The 18,870-nt window shown below is 36.1% G+C and overlaps 1 protein-coding gene across 5 annotated transcripts in view; it reads right to left on the bottom strand.

The window, feature by feature from the left end:
• Positions 1-5,183: 5,183 nt before the first annotated feature.
• LOC135687879 (uncharacterized) overlaps positions 5,184-18,870 on the bottom strand; it is a 79,032-nt gene continuing 65,345 nt past the window's right edge. For all 5 annotated transcript variants that reach the window (XR_016144998.1, XR_016144997.1, XR_016144996.1 and 2 more), the window contains one exon: positions 5,184-6,823. The gene's annotated coding sequence lies outside the window, so the exon portion shown is untranslated. The remainder of the gene's footprint in view (positions 6,824-18,870) is intronic.

Genomic DNA, 18,870 nt, shown 5'->3' on the forward strand with positions numbered 1-18,870 from the left:
ATTTAGCTAGCTAATGCGTTTACAAAGCAAGCAGGTGCGTTTATGTAGCTAGCTAATGCACCTTGGCAGTATCCAGGACGGCGTGCAATCTCCTTAAACCCCAAAAGGATGACATTTCCGCCTGTCTCTGTTCACGTAGGAAAAAAAACCAAAACCTTTGGTATCAAATGGATGCAAGAAATGCATGTTTTTTTGTCACCATAATATAAGCCTTTCTGGGTGGGTTATTAAACGCTCCTAGAGAATATTCCATATTCTCAAGCATGTCCCCTTTTGTGTAATAAGAAAAGCACCCCTTAACGCGATATTTTTATCTTGAAACTTCAAATATTTATGTTTTCCATTTCACTGAGGCTGCTCCCTGCTGAACACCTTCAAACAAAGGTATATCCACAGGATAATGGGGTCGGGAGATTGCGCAAAAACGCAACAAAATTGATGCCTCTGGGGTATACAGATACAACTTGAATGCCGTACAAGTCATTGATAAATTATTATCTCAACCGAGGGACAAATCACTCTAAGAAAATCTCGTACACCTTTTGTGAAAATCCTATTTTTTTATCTGAAAATCTCTAGAAATCCTTTTGTTTTAGGCAAAATCTCGTACGCTATTTGCAAGAGTGAATCGCCCCTCGATCTCAGGCATCAGAAAACTGTTGTACAAGCAGGAAATCGCAACTTGTCACTAATGATGATTTTTTGCAAAATTATCAATGATCAAGGTCAATACAACCAATGAAAATGATGAAATGACAATGGCTAATATCAAGACTGCACAGAAAACCGAAAACAACGTTTTGGATTGAAAGTCACTAGAGAGGAGAAACCAAATAGCCAATCACGCGCCAATACTCCTTTTAGTTCATTTTCGATCCACCAAAGAGCTCAATTCCCGACACAGTTTTCAAATGCTACATCAAAACTTATGCATCAAATAAACCTTTCATAACAGAAAGACCATTGAGATATCATTAGAAAAACTTTCAAACGACTTCTAAGCTCTTTATTGAAATTGCCAACTTTGCTTATGAATAGCTTTGAATGAGTTTGCGAACTTCGGTTTGCTAACGACACAAAAAAAGCGAGCAGTCTCTGCAAGCCTCGCTGTTTAAAACAAACTATGATCTTTATAACATCAAATTCAGGAAGAAGTTCAATAAAATTAAATATTCAGGAAGGTTGAATATTTAATGGAAGAAGTATGTGTTTAAAGGGTCGCCTTTGAAAGGGATTCAGCTGCCGTAACCTAAATTCGTAAGAGGATTTCCTTCTTTAAAAATAAATTCCTTCGTGAGCAGATTTGTATGTGAACCAATCTCTTTTTATGGCTGAAAATTTTCCAGGATTGATTCTGTTTTGCTCCTCTTAGAAGTGTCTTCGTTAAATCTCAGCAATGGAATGCCGTAAGGGGCAAGCATCTCAAAGAAACCAGCAGCACAGTCACTCTTTATAACCATGTACGACGTCAGTCGTCACCTCTCTGTGTATCTGTCAATTTAAAAAGATAAGACACTTCAGCCAAAAGTGACATTTTCATTAAATTTTTAGGTGAATGCCGCAGACACCCAGTGGACGCCGCAACAGAAGATGATGTCGATGCATCAGTAGCAAAGAGGCAAACGCAAGTGAAGAAAAGGTTTAGGGAATGAACCAAATCTCCACATAGAAACCCAATACAGACACTTTTTCCTACTTTGTTTATCGTTTTAAATTTTAAAGATTTTCCATGCATAGAAACGTGTTGCCGGAAATTTCTTTCCCCATTACGTGTAAACTTGATTTCTCACATTCGCCTTTGTAAAGGCACTTGCCCTTGAAGCTTTTGCGCCGCAGAAACGCCAAAGATAAAGTAGGGTTAGGGTAACTCTGAATAGAAAGCTGCTGTTTGGAGCCATCTATTGTCGGAAAATATGTAAAGGAGTCCCTAAGTTAACGATAAAGAACTACTTCAATCGCGAGAATCATAGGTCAATGCAAAATTGAGCCCCTTTCCTACCCCAGCCCTGAATCCTTAGTAAATGTATAATCTGAAACTACTTAGCAACTTGCCCCCTCAGACTCTCCGATACACTCCTTTTCAAATGGTGTTCAAATGCCCATCTACGTCGGGAGCATTCCCTATCATTGTTACATTGTTTATGTTCTCCTTTTAGGCTCGGCCTTGTCAATTGCCACCCTCAACAAATTAAGAGAGTATTTTCGGATGAAGCTTTAGAAATTGTCTATTGAATTTCTTTTGTTTGAAGTGAGAATCTTTTGAATTGTTGGTTTTTAGGAAAGATAATTTTTACTCGCTCATCCAAAAGGTTAAAGTAAACGTCCTTTTGTGGAATGGTAGCATGGATTGAGATAAACATTGCTTATTTTCTGTGTATTTTTCCTGTTTTGCGTTTAAAAGATATTTGATATTCCAGCCGGCCCGGCCCTCACCTCTTAGTGTTTTCACAAAGAGAGGCTTTTGTCTGAAATTGAATGGCCAGTGTTTCAGCTAGAAGTTGCATTATTGGCGAAACCATATACAGTATCAAATTTTAGTTTCCACCATTGGGTGCGGGAGGCTGCGGCCGTCCTTGTGGTATTTCGTTTTGTCGAATAGGACCGATTTAAGCAAAGTTATTTGACTTTTTCTTGGCTGAGAGCAAGGGGGATTCAGGTTTACATAAAGGCGTTCAGAAAAAACAATAGGCTTGTGATTCCCCGAGTTTCTGAAGACTTGGGTTTTTAGCAATTTACACAAAAAGTATCACAGTTACATGTTTTTGAGTGCATTCATGAGATGGGCCGATTGATGCTCGATTTTTTGAGCTATTTTCCGTAATTTTGGGACCTGTTTATGCTGAGTTATTGAGGATTTAGTGATTAAAACACGCAAAAAACGGTTTTTTGCAGTTTAAAAATCGAAAACAGCCGATAAAAATTCTGCAAGGCGTTCACAATATCACTGATTTTTTGCTCGATTTTTTGAGCTATTGCTCGTCTTGTTTGAAGCTTGCGTTACTGAATTAAATCGATTTTTCCGAAAAGTGCACTTTTCAAATTTTCTCAAATTTGCATCGCAGCGACCGATCAAGCTCAAACCGGTAACTGCGGCGGCGGTCAAAACTTTTTCTTGAAAAACGGTGTTTAATTGGAATTTAAAAACAGGAAAAGTCTGTGAACGGGTAAAAGAGGTTCCTGGATTCGATTTAAATCCATTCAAAGTTGCATTTCATGATTTTTAAAGTTTCGATACATTTGCCCCAATGTTGCTAGCCGCCCGTCGCCCGATCGGCTTGTTCGGTCAAAAAACTCTCAAAACTGTCTGATTTTCACAGCTCTTTGGGAATTTCCATTTCTTTTGTTCTAATCATTAGATCCTTAATAACTCGGCAAAGACAGGTCCTAAAATTACGGGAAACGGCTCACAAAATCGAGCATCAAACGGTCCATCTCATGGATGCGCTCAAAAACTTGTAACTGTGATACTTTTTGTGTAAATCGCTAAAAACCCAAGACTTTAGAAACTTGGGGAATCAGAAGCCTATTGTTTTTTCTGAACGCCTTTATGTAAACCTGAATCCCCCTTGCTCTCAGCCAAGAAAAAGTCGAATAACTTTGCAAAAATCGATCCCATTCGACAAAAGGAGACGTAAAACGGTGTTTAATTGGAATTTAAAAACAGGTAAAGTCTGTGAACGGGTAAAAGAGCTTCCTGGATTCGATTTAAATGCATTTAAAGTTGCATTTCATGATTTTTTAAAGTTACGATACATTTGCCCCAATGTTGCTAGCCGCCCGTCGCCCGATCGGCTTGTTCGGTCAAGAAACTCTCAAAACTGTCTGATTTTCACAGTTCTTTGGGAATTTCCATTTCTTTTGTTCTAATCATTGGATCCTTAATAACTCGGCAAAGACAGGTCCTAAAATTAGGGGAAACGGCTCACAAAATCGAGCATCAAACGGTCCATCTCATGGATGCGCTCAAAAACTTGTAACTGTGATACTTTTTATGTAAATCGCTAAAAACCCAAGTCTTTAGAAACTCGGGGAATCGCAAGCCTTTTGATTTTTCTGAACGCCTTTATGTAAACCTGAAGCCCCCTTGCTCTCAGCCAAGAAAAAGTCAAATAACTTTGCAAAAATCGGTCCCATTCGACAAAAGGAAACGAAAAACGGTGCTTAATTGGGGCAAATGTATCAAAACTTTAAAAATCATGAAATGCAACTTTGAATGCATTTAAATCGAATCCAGGAACCTCTTTTACCTGTTCACAGACTTTTCCTGTTTTTAAATTCCAATTAAACACCGTTTTTCAAGAAAAAGTTTTGACCGCCGCCGCAGTTACCGGTTTGAGCTTGATCGGTCGCTGCGATGCAAATTTGAGAAAATTTGAAAAGTGCACTTTTCGGAAAAATCGATTTAATTCAGTAACGCAAGCTTCAAACAAGACAAGCAATAGCTCAAAAAATCGAGCAAAAAATCAGTGATATTGTGAACGCCTTGCAGAATTTTTATCGGCTGTTTTCGATTTTTAAACTGCAAAAAACCGTTTTTTGCGTGTTTTAATCACTAAATCCTCAATAACTCAGCATAAACAGGTCCTAAAATTACGGAAAATAGCTCAAAAAATCGAGCATCGATCGGCCCATCTCATGAATGCACTCAAAAACATGTAACTGTGATACTTTTTGTGTAAATTGCTAAAAACCCAAGTCTTCAGAAACTCGGGGAATCACAAGCCTATTGTTTTTTCTGAACGCCTTTATGTAAACCTGAATCCCCCTTGCTCTCAGCCAAGAAAAAGTCGAATAACTTTGCTTAAATCGGTCCTATTCGTCAAAACGAAATACCATAAGGACGGCCGCAACCTCCCGCACCCAATGGTGGAAACTAAAATTTGATACTGTATATGGTTTCGCCAATAATGCAACTTCTAGCTGAAACACTGGCCATTCAATTTCAGACAAAAGCCTCTCTTTGTGAAAACACTAAGAGGTGAGGGCCGGGCCGGCTGGAATATCAAATATCTTTTAAACGCAAAACAGGAAAAATACACAGAAAATAAGCAATATTTATCTCAATCCATGCTACCATTCCACAAAAGGACGTTTACTTTAACCTTTTGGATGAGCGAGTAAAAATTATCTTTCCTAAAAACCAACAATTCAAAAGATTCTCACTTCAAACAAAAGAAATTCAATAGACAATTTCTAAAGCTTCATCTCAAAATACTCTCTTAATTTGTTGAGGGTGGCAATCGACAAGGCCGAACCTAAAAGGAGAACATAAACAATGTATCAATGATGGGGAATGCTCCCGATGGAGATGGGCATCTTTTCGCTGTAGTTAGACGACACTTGTCATTCACTGTTTAAAAAGGAGAGTTTGAGAGGGCAATAAGGATGTTAAGTAGCTTCAGAATATACATTTACTAAGGATGCAGGGTTGTAAGTAGGAAAGGGTTTCAATATTACCAGGGGTGTCGCGACTGGGGGGTGTCACACCTCCTCAATAGCATCTGGATAGGAAATGTCAGGTAAAGTCCGCCCAGTGGAAGCAACGCTATAGGAATTTCAGAGACCGTCATGCTTAAGATCAATAAAGAATCAAGAAAAGGTAGTTGCTCCTTTGATTAAATATGATATTCCTTGATATGAAAGAAGGTAAACAAACTAATGATTTGAAGATTTCTTGTTGACACAAAATCTAATAGTCCAGGCCCTCTTTAGGTAAAATTGTGCCATGTGTCCATTTCCCCTAAAGTTCCTCGGTAGAAGCGTCAACTGCAATTCATAATGAGCTCCAGGTTTTTTTGTAACATTCAAAAGGCATGCTAGGTTGGAAAGAGCGATCTAAATTGACAACCAGTGCTGCTTGTTACCTGGCTTCAGAAGTAACTGACAACATGGAATTTTTCAAACCACGGGGAAATTTTGCCAGTTGTTTTTATCTGCTGCTCAATTTGTTTGTAAAAATAAAATAATTTTTAATAGGATTAAGAGGATTGCTTTAGTAAAATTTGGTAAAAAAAAATTATTTTCCAGGGAACAGGAAGCATCAAAATTCGAAAAATTTCTAGTCCCTCGGCGGCAACCATGGTGCGGGCTCGGGTAGGTATATCCTTGCCCGTCCCGATATACAGATTTGACAAAACTATTATAAAAGTCTGTTATAATCATATAAAATTGAAAATTGCGAATTATATGCCACACCGTTAGATTGACAAAAAGTATTGCAGAGGTTTGCTTCAGCATGTTAAGAATTTCAGGTAATTGTTTAATAATCAGGTAAATTTTCGTCCACACCTCCCCCCTCATCAAGGCTTGCCTTGCGATTGCCCTGGATATTGCATCGACCTATGTTCCACGCGATCGAAGAGGGTGTGTTTATGGTTAACTTAGAGACTTCTTTGTACATTTCCCGACAATAGATGGCTCCAAATTGCAGCTTTCCGTTCAGAGTTACCCTACTTAATTTTGGGCAGTTAGGCCGAACAATTTCGGTAGTTAGGCGGTACATAAGCGGCACATTAAGGGCGAGGGGGGCATTCCATTCGGGAGCTAAAGGCGACTGGACAAGTTATAAAGAGATGTTACAAGGCCGAGCGTGAGAAATCAAGTTTACATGCCATACGGAATAGAATTTTCTGCAACGTTCTTGTGGCTGCAAAATCTTTAAACGATTACAAACAAGGAAAGTGTCTGTATTGGATTTCTGTATAGAGACTTGGTTCATGTGGTAAACCTTTCCTTCATGTGCGTTTGCCTCTTTGCTACTGATGCATCGACATCATCTTTTATTGCGGTGTCCACTGGGTGTCTGCGACAGCGAACATTTCTCCTAGAAAATTTAATGAAAATATAACTTTTAGCTGAAATGTCTTATTTCTTAAAATTAAAAGCTACACAGAAAGGTGCCGTCGTACATGGTTCTAAAGGGTGACTGTGTTGTTGGTTTTTTTGAGGTGCTTGCCCCTTACAGCATTCCATTGCTTCAAAAGAAGGAAGTCCTTTTACGAAACCTAGGTTCAAGGCGGCTGAGTCCCCTTCAAAGGCGCCCCTCCAAGCACAAAGTTCTTCCATTGAATATTCGAAGCGCTTTAGAACAAATTTCAAGCATTTTTTGTTCTGAATTTGATGTTATGAAGACCATGGTTTGTTTTAAACAGCGGGGCTTGCAGAGACTGCTTGCTTTTTGTGTCTTAAGCAAAACTAAGTTCGAAAACCTTAGTAAAAGCTTTTCGCGATCAAAATTGGCAATTTCAATAAAAAGCTTAGAAGTCATTTGGAAGTTTTTCTATTGATATCTCAATGGTCTTTTTGCGATGAAAGGTTTATTTGATGCATCAGTTTTGATGTAGCATTTGAAAACTGTGTCAGGAATTGAGCACTTTGGTGGATCGAAAATGACCTAAAAGGAGTATTGGCGCGTGATTGGCTATTTGGTTGTGCGGGATTCAAGTTGTATCTGTTGTATCCCTCAGAGGCATCAATTTTGTAGCGTTCTCGCGCAATCTCCCGACCCCATTATTCTGTGGATACACCTTTGTTTGAAGGTGGTCAGCAGGGAGCAGCCTCAGTGAAATGGATTACATAAATATTTGGAGTTTCAAGATAAACATATCACGTTAAGGGGTGCTTTTCCTATTACACAAAAGGGGACATGGAAGAGGGAAGGGCTATTCGCCGAAAAAAAAGCAACTCGCAGGCTTGAGAAAATGGAAAATTTCTAGGAACGTTTAATAACCCACCCAGAAAGGCTATATTATGATGACAAAAATACATGCATTTCCTACATCCATTTGGTACCAATGGTTTTGGTTATTTTTTACGTGAACAGAGAAAGGCGGAAATTTCATCCTTTTGGGGGTTTAAGGAGATTGCACGCCGTCCTGGATACTGCCAAAGTGCAAATTTATCTCCTTATAAAAAACGATGATAATAATAAACTGTAAAAAATTTGTAATAAAAAATACAGCATAATTTACTAAAGGTAAAAGAAACTGTCAATGTGCAATACAAAAATATTTTAAACTGAAGGTTGACATCAGCATAAAAATTGAATGAAATCATGAAATCTTTGGATTAATACCCTGCAAAAATATATTTTTAGTCAACTGCCTATTACATTTTTGTCATCTGAGGGTATCAAGGCTGCTGAAGAGATGCTAAAGAGAAAGAATTTAGAGAAACTCTGAAGCAAATCTTCCTATTGCAACGTAGCAATAAAAATTTACAGACAGTTAAAAAAAGAAAAAGAAGGATTTTAGAGAAACTCTAGAGCAAAGCTCCCTACAGCATAGTAGAATGAAAAATTGAAAGGCAGTTAAATAAAGAGAAAAAAGGATTTTAGAGAAACTCTAAAGCAAAGCTCCCTACAGCAACGTAGCATGAAAAATTGGCAGGCAGTAAAATAAAGAGAACGAAGGGTCTTAAGGAAATTCTAAAGCAAAGCTCCCTACAGGAACATAGCAATTAAAATTGACATACAGTAAAAAAAGAGAACGAAAGATTTTAGAAAAACTTTAAAACAAAGGTCCCTACAGGAACGTAGCATGAAAAATTGGCAGACAGTAAAATAAGGAGAACGAAGGATTTTAGAGAAACCCTAAAGGAAAGCTCCTTATAGGAACATAGCAAAAAAAATTAACAGGCAATAAAATAAAGAGAAAGAAGGATTTTAGAGAAACTCCAAAGCAAAACTCCCTAAGGAATATAGTAATAAAAATTGACCGGCAGTAAAATAACGAGAAAGAAGGATTTTAGAGGAACTCTAAAGCAAAGATCCCTACAGGAACGTAGCAATAAGAATTGACAGGGAGTAAAATGAAGAGAAAGAGGGATTTTAGAGAAATTCTTAAGCAAAGCTCCCTACAGGAACATAGCAATTAAAATTGACAGGCAGTAAAATAAAGAGAAAAAAGGATTTTAGAGAAATTTTAAAGCAAAACTCCTTATAGGAATATAGTAATAAAAGTTGACCGGCAGTAAAATAACGAGAAAGAAGGATTTTAGAGAAACTCTAAAGCAAAGCATCCTACAGCAACGTAGCAACAAAAATTAACAGGCAGTAAAAAAAAGAGAAAGAGGGATTTTAGAGAAACTCTAAAGGAAAGCTCCTTATAGGAACATTGCAATAAAAGTTAAAAGGCAATAAAATAAAGAGAAAGAAGGATTTTAGAGAAACTCTAAAGCAAAGCTCCCTACAGCAACGTAGCAATAAAAATTGACAGGCAGGAAAATAAAGAGAACGAAGGATTTTTGAGAAACTCTAAAGCAAAGCTTCCTACAGCAACGTAGCAATAAAAATTGACAGGCAGTAAAATAAAGAGAACGAAGGATTTTTGAGAAACTCTAAAGCAAAGCTCCCTACAGCAACGTAGCAATAAAAATTGACAGGCAGGAAAATAAAGAGAACGAAGGATTTTTGAGAAACTCTAAAGCAAAGCTCCCTACAGGAACGTAGCATGAAAAATTGACAGGCAATAAAATAAAGAGAACGAAGGATTTTAGAGAAACTCTAAAGCAAAGCTCCCTACAGGAACGTAGCAATAAAAATTGACAGGCAATAAAATAAAGAGAACGAAGGATTTTAGAGAAACTCTAAAGCAAAGCTCCCTACAGGAACGTAGCATGAAAAATTGACAGGCAATAAAATAAAGAGAACGAAGGATTTTAGAGAAACTCTAAAGCAAAGCTACCTACAGCAACGTAGCAATAAAAATTGACAGGCAATAAAATAAAGAGAACGAAGGATTTTTGAGAAACTCTAAAGCAAAGCTCCCTACAGGAACGTAGCATGAAAAATTGACAGGCAATAAAATAAAGAGAACGAAGGATTTTAGAGAAACTCTAAAGCAAAGCTCCCTACAGGAACGTAGCAATAAAAATTGACAGGCAATAAAATAAAGAGAACGAAGGATTTTAGAGAAACTCTAAAGCAAAGCTCCCTACAGGAACGTAGCATGAAAAATTGGCAGGCAGTAAAATAAAGAGAACGAAGGATTTTAGAGAAACTCTAAAGCAAAGCTCCCTACAGGAACATAGCAATAAAAATTGACAGGCAATAAAATAAAGAGAACGAAGGATTTTAGAGAAACTCTAAAGCAAAGCTCCCTACAGGAACATAGCAATAAAAATTGACAAACAGTCAAAAAAAGAGAACGAAGGATTTTAGAGAAACTCTAAAGCAAAGCTCCCTACAGGAACATAGCAATAAAAATTGACAGGCAGTAAAATAAAGAGAACGAAGGATTTTAGAGAAACTCTAAAGCAAAGCTCCCTACAGGAACGTAGCAATAAAAATTGACAGGCAATAAAATAAAGAGAACGAAGGATTTTTAGAGAAACTCTAAAGCAAAGCTCCCTACAGGAACGTAGCAATAAAAATTGACAGGCAATAAAATAAAGAGAACGAAGGATTTTAGAGAAACTCTAAAGCAAAGCTCCCCACGGGAACGTAGCATGAAAAATTGGCAGGCAGTAAAATAAAGAGAACGAAGGATTTTAGAGAAACTCTAAAGCAAAGCTCCCCACGGGAACGTAGCATGAAAAATTGGCAGGCAGTAAAATAAAGAGAACGAAGGATTTTAGAGAAACTCTAAAGCAAAGCTCCCTACAGGAACGTAGCAATAAAAATTGACAGGCAATAAAATAAAGAGAACGAAGGATTTTTAGAGAAACTCTAAAGCAAAGCTCCCTACAGGAACGTAGCAATAAAAATTGACAGGCAATAAAATAAAGAGAACGAAGGATTTTAGAGAAACTCTAAAGCAAAGCTCCCTACAGGAACGTAGCATGAAAAATTGGCAGGCAGTAAAATAAAGAGAACGAAGGGTCTTAGGGGAATTCTAAAGCAAAGCTCCCTACAGGAAAATATCAATAAAAATTGACATACAGTAAAAAAAGAGAACGAAGGATTTTAGAGAAACTCTAAAGCAAAGCTCCCCACGGGAACGTAGCATGAAAAATTGGCAGGCAGTAAAATAAAGAGAACGAAGGATTTTAGAGAAACTCTAAAGCAAAGCTCCCTACAGGAACGTAGCATGAAAAATTGCCAAGCAGTAAAATAAAGAGAACGAAGGATTTTAGAGAAACTCTAAAAGAAAGCTCCCTACAGGACATAGCATGAAAAATTGGCAGACAGTAAAATAAAGAGAACGAAGGATTTTAGAGAAACTCTAAAGCAAAGCTCCCTACAGCAACGTAGCAATAAAAATTGACAGGCAATAAAATAAAGAGAACGAAGGATTTTAGAGAAACTCTAAAGCAAAGCTCCCTACAGGAACGTAGCATGAAAAATTGGCAGACAGTAAAATAAGAAGAACGAAGGATTTTAGAGAAACTCTAAAAGAAAGCTCCTTATAGGAAAATAGCAAAAAAAATTAACAGGCAGTAAAATAAAGAGAAAGAAGGATTTTAGAGAAACTCTAAAGGAAAGCTCCTTATAGGAACATAGCAAAAAAAATTAACAGGCAGTAAAATAAAGAGAACGAAGGATTTAAGAGAAATTTTAAAGCAAAACTCCCTAAGGAATATAGTAATAAAAATTGACCGGCAGTAAAATAACGAGAAAGAAGGATTTTAGAGAAACTCTAAAGCAAAGCTCCCTACAGGAACGTAGCATGAAAAATTGCCAAGCAGTAAAATAAAGAGAAAGAGGGATTTTAGAGGAACTGTAAAGCAAAGCTCCCTACAGGAACGTAGCAATAAGAATTGACAGGGAGTAAAATGAAGAGAAAGAGGGATTTTAGAGAAATTCTAAAGCAAAGCTCCCTACAGGAACATAGCAATTAAAATTGACATACAGTAAAAAAAAGAGAACGATAGATTTTAGAGAAACTTTAAAACAAAGCTCCCTACAGGAACATAACACTAAAAATTGACAGGCAGTAAAATAAAGAGAACGAAGGATTTTAGAGAAATTTTAAAGCAAAACTCCTTATAGGAATATAGTAATAAAAGTTGACCGGCAGTAAAATAACGAGAAAGAAGGATTTTAGAGAAACTCTAAAGCAAAGCATCCTACAGCAACGTAGCAACAAAAATTGACAGGCAGTAAAATAAAGAGAAAGAGGGATTTTAGAGAAATTTTAAAGCAAAATTCCTTATAGGAATATAGTAATAAAAATCAACAGGCAGTAAAAAAAAAAGAAAGAGGGATTTTAGAGAAACTCTAAAGGAAAGCTCCTTAGAGGAACATTGCAATAAAAGTTAACAGGCAATAAAATAAAGAGAAAGAAGGATTTTAGAGAAACTCTAAAGCAAAGCTCCCTACAGCAACGTAGCAATAAAAATTGACAGGCAGGAAAATAAAGAGAACGAAGGATTTTTGAGAAACTCTAACGTAAAGCTCCCTACAGGAACGTAGCATGAAAAATTGGCAGACAGTAAAATAAGGAGAACGAAGGATTTTAGAGAAACTCTAAAGGAAAGCTCCTTATAGGAACATAGCAAAAAAAATTGACAGGCAGTAAAATAAAGAGAACGAAGGATTTTAGAGAAATTTTAAAGCAAAACTCCTTATAGGAATATAGTAATAAAAATTGACCGGCAGTAAAATAACGAGAAAGAAGGATTTTAGACGAACTCTAAAGCAAAGCTCCCTACAGGAACGTAGCAATAAGAATTGACAGGGAGTAAAATGAAGAGAAAGAGGGATTTTAGAGAAGATCTAAAGCAAAGCTTCCTACAGGAACGTAGCAATAAGAATTGACAGGGAGTAAAATGAAGAGAAAGAGGGATTTTAGAGAAATTCTAAAGCAAAGCTTCCTACAGGAACGTAGCAATAAAAATTGACCGGCAGTAAAATAACGAGAAAGAAGGATTTTAGAGAAACTCTAAAGCAAAGCTCCCTACAGGAACGTAGCATGAAAAATTGGCAAGCAGTAAAATAAAGAGAAAGAGGGATTTTAGAGAAACTCTAAAGGAAAGCTCCTTATAGGAACATAGCAATAAAAATTAACAGGCAGTAAAATAAAGAGAAAGAAGGATTTTAGAGAAACTCTAAAGCAAAGCTCCTTATAGGAACATTGCAATAAAAATTAACAGGCAGTAAAATAAAGAGAAAGAAGGATTTTAGAGAAACTCTAAAGCAAAGCTCCCTACAGCAACGTAACAAAAAAAATTGACAAGCAGTAAAATAAAGAGAAAAAAGGATTTTAGAGAAACTCTAAAGCAAAACTCCCTACAGCAACGAAGCATGAAAAATTTGCAGGCAGTAAAATAAAAAGAACGAAGGATTTTAGAGAAATTCTAAAGCAAAGCTCCTTACAGCAACGTAGCAATAAAAATTTACCGACAGTTAAAAAGAGAAAACAAAAGATTTTAGAGAAACTCTAAAGCAAAGCTCCGTACAGCAACGAAGCATGAAAAATTGGCAGGCAGTAAAATAAAGAGAACGAAGGATTTTAGAGAAACTCTAAAGCAAAGCTCCCTACAGCAACGTAGCATGAAAAATTGTCAGGCAGTAAAATAAAGAGAACGAAGGGTCTTAGAGAAATTCTAAAGCAAAGCTCCCTACAGCAACGTAACAAAAAAATTGGCAGGCAGTAAAATAAAGAGAAAAAAGGATTTTAGAGAAACTCTAAAGCAAAACTCCCTACAGCAACGAAGCATAAAAAAATGGCAGGCAGTAAAATAAAGAGAACGAAGGGTCTTAGGGGAATTCTAAAGCAAAGCTCCCTACAGGAACATAGCAACAAAAATTGACAGGCAGTAAAAAAAAGAGAAAGAAGGATTTTAGAGAAACTCTAAAGAAAAGCTCCCTACAGCAACGTAGCATGAAAAATTGTCAGGCAGTAAAATAAAGAGAACGAAGGGTCTTAGAGAAATTCTAAAGCAAAGCTCCCTACAGGAACATAGCAATAAAAATTGACAGGCAGTAAAAAAAAAGAACGAAGGATTTTTGAGAAACTCTAACGTAAAGCTCCCTACAGGAACGTAGCAATAAAATTGACAGGCAATAAAAGAACAACGAAGGATTTTAGAGAACCTCTAAAAGAAAACTTCCTACAGCAACGTAGCAATAATAATTTACAGGCTTAAAATAAAAACAACGAAGGATCTTAGGGAAACTTTAAAGCAAAGCTCCCTACAGGAACATAGCAATAAAAATTGACATACTGTAAAAAAAAGAGAACGAAGGATTTTAGAGAAACTCTAAAGCAAAGCTCCGTACAGGAATGTAGAACGAAAAATTGGCAGGCAGTAAAATAAAGAGAACGAAGGATTTTAGAGAAACTCTAAAGGAAAGCTCCTTATAGGAACATAGCAATAAAAATTAACAGGCAGTAAAAAAAAGAGAACGAAGGATTTTAGAGAAATTCTAAAGCAAAGCTCCTTACAGCAACGTAGCAATAAAAATTCACCGACAGTTAAAAAGAGAAAACAAAAGATTTTAGAGAAACTCTAAAGCAAAGCTCCGTACAGCAACGAAGCATGAAAAATTGGCAGGCAGTAAAATAAAAACAACGAAGGATCTTAGGGAAAATTTAAAGCAAAGCTCCCTACAGGAACATAGCAATAAAAATTGACATACTGTAAAAAAAAGAGAACGAAGGATTTTAGAGAAACTCTAAAGCAAAGCTCCGTACAGGAATGTAGAACGAAAAATTGGCAGGCAGTAAAATAAAGAGAAAAAAGGATTTTAGAGAAGCTCTAAAGCAAAACTCCCTACAGCAACGAAGCATGAAAAATTGGCAGGCAGTAAAATAAAGAGAAAGAAGGATTTTAGAGAAACTCTAAAGCAAAGCTCCCTACAGCAACGTAACAAAAAAAATTGGCAGGCAGTATAATAAAGAGAAAAAAGGATTTTAGAGAAACTCTAAAGCAAAACTCCCTACAGCAACGTAGCATGAAAAATTGGCAGGCAGTAAAATAAAGAGAACGAAAGGTCTTAGGGAAATTCTAAAGCAAAGCTCCCTACAGGAACATAACAACAAAAATTGACATACAGTAAAAAAAATAGAACGAAGGATTTTAGAGAAACTCTAAAGCAAAGCTCCTTACAGCAACGTAGCAATAAAAATTTACCGACAGTTAAAAAGAGAAAACAAAAGATTTTAGAGAAACTCTAAAGCAAAGCTCCGTACAGCAACGAAGCATGAAAAATTGGCAGGCAGTAAAATAAAGAGAACGAAGGATTTTAGAGAAACTCTAAAGCAAAGCTCCCTACAGCAACGTAGCATGAAAAATTGTCAGGCAGTAAAATAAAGAGAACGAAGGGTCTTAGAGAAATTCTAAAGCAAAGCTCCCTACAGCAACGTAACAAAAAAATTGGCAGGCAGTAAAATAAAGAGAAAAAAGGATTTTAGAGAAACTCTAAAGCAAAACTCCCTACAGCAACGAAGCATAAAAAAATGGCAGGCAGTAAAATAAAGAGAACGAAGGGTCTTAGGGGAATTCTAAAGCAAAGCTCCCTACAGGAACATAGCAACAAAAATTGACAGGCAGTAAAAAAAAGAGAAAGAAGGATTTTAGAGAAACTCTAAAGAAAAGCACCCTACAGCCACGTAGCAATAAAATTGACAGGCAATAAAAAAATAACGAAGGATTTTAGAGAACCTCTAAAAGAAAGCTTCCTACAGCAACGTAGCAATAAAAATTTACAGGCTTAAAATAAAAAGAACAAAGGATCATAGGGAAACTTTAAAGCAAAGTTCCCTACAGCAACATTGCAGTAAAAATTGGCAAGAAAGAAAATAATAAGAACGAAAGATATTAGAGAAACTCTAAAGCAAAGCTCCCTACAGCAACGTAACAAAAAAAATTGACAGACAAAAAAAAAAGAGAAAAAAGGATTTTAGAGAAACTCTAAAGCAAAACTCCCTACAGGAACATAGCAATAAAAATTGACATACAGTAAAAAAAGAAGGATTTTAGAGAAACTCTAAAGGAAAGCTCCTTATAGGAACATTGCAATAAAAAATAACAGGCAGTAAAATAAAGAGAAAGAAGGATTTTAGAGAAACTCTAAAGCAAAGCTCCCTACAGCAACGTAACAAAAAAAATTGACAGGCAGTAAAATAAAGAGAAAAAAGGATTTTAGAGAAACTCTAAAGAAAAACTCCCTACAGCAACGAAGCATGAAAAATTGGCAGGCAGTAAAATAAAGAGAAAGAAGGATTTTAGAGAAACTCTAAAGCAAAGCTCCCTACAGCAACGTAACAAAAAAATTGGCAGGCAGTAAAATAAAGAGAAAAAAGGATTTTAGAGAAACTCTAAAGCAAAACTCCCTACAGCAACGAAGCATGAAAAATTGGCAGGCAGTAAAATAAAGAGAAAGAAGGATTTTAGAGAAACTCTAAAGCAAAGCTCCCTACAGCAACGTAACAAAATAAATTGACAGGCAGTAAAATAAAGAGAACGAAGGGTTCTACGGGAATTCTAAAGCAAAGGTCCCTACAGGAACATAGCAAGAAAAATTGACATACAGTAAAAAAAGAGAAAAAAGGATTTTAGAGAAACTCTAAAGCAAAACTCCCTACAGCAACGAAGCATGAAAAATTGGCAAGCAGTAAAATAAAGAGAACGAACGGTCTTACGGGAATTCTAAAGCAAAGCTCCCTACAGGAACATAGCAATAAAAATTGACATACAGTAAAAAAAGAGAACGAAGGATTTTAGAGAAATTCTAAAGGAAAGCTCCTAATAAGAACATTGCAAAAAAAATTAACAGGCAGTAAAATAAAGAGAAAGAAGGATTTTAGAGAAACTCTAAAGGAAAGCTCCCTACAGCAACGTAACAAAAAAATTGACAGGCAGTAAAATAAAGAGAAAAAAGGATTTTAGAGAAACCCGTAAGCAAAACTCCCTACAGCAACAGAGCATGAAAAATTGGCAGACAGTAAAATAAAGAGAAAGAAGGATTTTAGAGAAACTCTAAAGGAAAGCTCCTTATAGGAACATTGCAATAAAAATTAACAGGCAGTAAAATAAAGAGAAAGAAGGATTTTAGAGAAACTCTAAAGCAAAGCTTCTAACAGCAACGAAGCATGAAAAATTGACAGGCAGTAAAATAAAGAGAAAAAAGGATTTTAGAGAAACTGTAAAGCAAAGCTCCCTACAGCAACGTAACAAAAAAAATTGACAGGCAGTAAAATAAAGAGAAAAAAGGATTTTAGAGAAACTCTAAAGCAAAACTCCCTACAGCAACGAAGCATGAAAAATTGGCAGGCAGTAAAAAAAAGAGAACGAAGAGTCTTACAGGAATTCTAAAGCAAAGCTCCCTACAGGAACATAGCAATAAAAATTGACATACAGTAAAAAAAAAAGGATTTTAGAGAAACTCTAAAGGAAAGCTCATTATACGAACATTGCAATAAAAATTAACAGCCAGTAAAAAAAAGAGAAAGAAGGATTTTAGAGAAACTCTAAAGCAAAGCTCCCTACAGCAACGTAACAAAAAAAATTGGCAGGCAGTAAAATAAAGAGAAAAAAGGATTTTAGAGAAACTCTAAAGCAAAACTCCCTACAGCAACGAAGCATGAAAAATTGGCAGGCAGTAAAATAAAGAGAGAGAAGGATTATAGAGAAACTCTAAAGCAAAGCTCCCTACAGCAACGTAACAAAAAAAATTGACAGGCAGTAAAATAAAGAGAAAAAAGGATTTTAGAGAAACTCTAAAGGAAAACTCCCTGCAGCAACGAAGAATGAAAAATTGGCAGGCAGTAAAATAAAGAGAAAGAAGGATTTTAGAGAAACTCTAAAGCAAAGCTCCCTACAGCAACGTAACAAAAAAAATTGGCAGGCAGTAAAATAAAGAGAAAAAAGGATTTTAGAGAAACTCTAAAGCAAAACTCCCTACAGCAACGAAGCATGAAAAAAAGGCAGGCAGTAAAATAAAGAGAACGAAGGGTCTTAGGGGAATTCTAAAGCAAAGCTCCCTACAGGAACATAGCAATAAAAATTGACATAAAGTAAAAAAAGAGAACGAAGGATTTTATAGAAACTCTAAAGGAAAGCTCCTTATAGGAACATTGCAATAAAAATTAACAGGCAGTAAAATAAAGAGAAAGAAGGATTTTAGAGAAACTCTAAAGCAAAGGTCCCTACAGCAACGTAACAAAAAAAATTGACAGGCAGTAAAATAAAGAGAAAAAAGGATTATAGAGAAACTCTAAAGGAAAACTCCCTGCAGCAACGAAGAATAAAAAATTGGCAGGCAGTAAAATAAAGAGAAAGAAGGATTTTAGAGAAACTCAAAAGCAAAGCTCCCTACAGCAACGTAACAAAAAAAATTGGCAGGCAGTAAAATAAAGAGAAAAAAGGATTTTAGAGAAACTCTAAAGCAAAACTCCCTACAGCAACGAAGCATGAAAAATTGGCAGGCAGTAAAATAAAGAGAAAGAAGGATTTTAGAGAAACTCTAAAGCAAAGCTCCCTACAGCAACGTAACAAAAAAATTGGCAGGCAGTAAAATAAAGAGAAAAAAGGATTTTAGAGAAACTCTAAAGCAAAACTCCCTACAGCAACGAAGCATGAAAAATTGGCAGGCAGTAAAATAAAAAGAAAAAAGGGTCTTACGGGAATTCTAAAGCAAAGCTCCCTACAGGAACATAGCAATAAAAATTGACATACAGTAAAATAGAAGGATTTTAGAGAAACTCTAAAGGAAAGCTCCTTTTAGGAACATAGCAATAAAAATTAACAGGCAGTAAAATAAAGAGAAAGAAGGATTTTAGAGAAACTCCAAAGCAAAGCTCCCTACAGGAACGTAACAATAAAAATTGACAGGCAATGAAATAAAGAGAACGAAGGATTTTAGAGAAATTTCAAAGCAAAACTCCTTATAGGAACATAGCAATAAAATTGACAGGCAATAAAAGAACAACGAAGGACTTTAGAGAACCTCGAAAAGAAAGTTTCCTACAGCAACGTAGCAATAAT

This window comes from Rhopilema esculentum, chromosome 20 (genome assembly GCF_057945365.1).
Source record: "Rhopilema esculentum isolate cy_ngs chromosome 20, ASM5794536v1, whole genome shotgun sequence".
Classification (NCBI taxonomy): Eukaryota; Metazoa; Cnidaria; class Scyphozoa; order Rhizostomeae; family Rhizostomatidae; genus Rhopilema; species Rhopilema esculentum.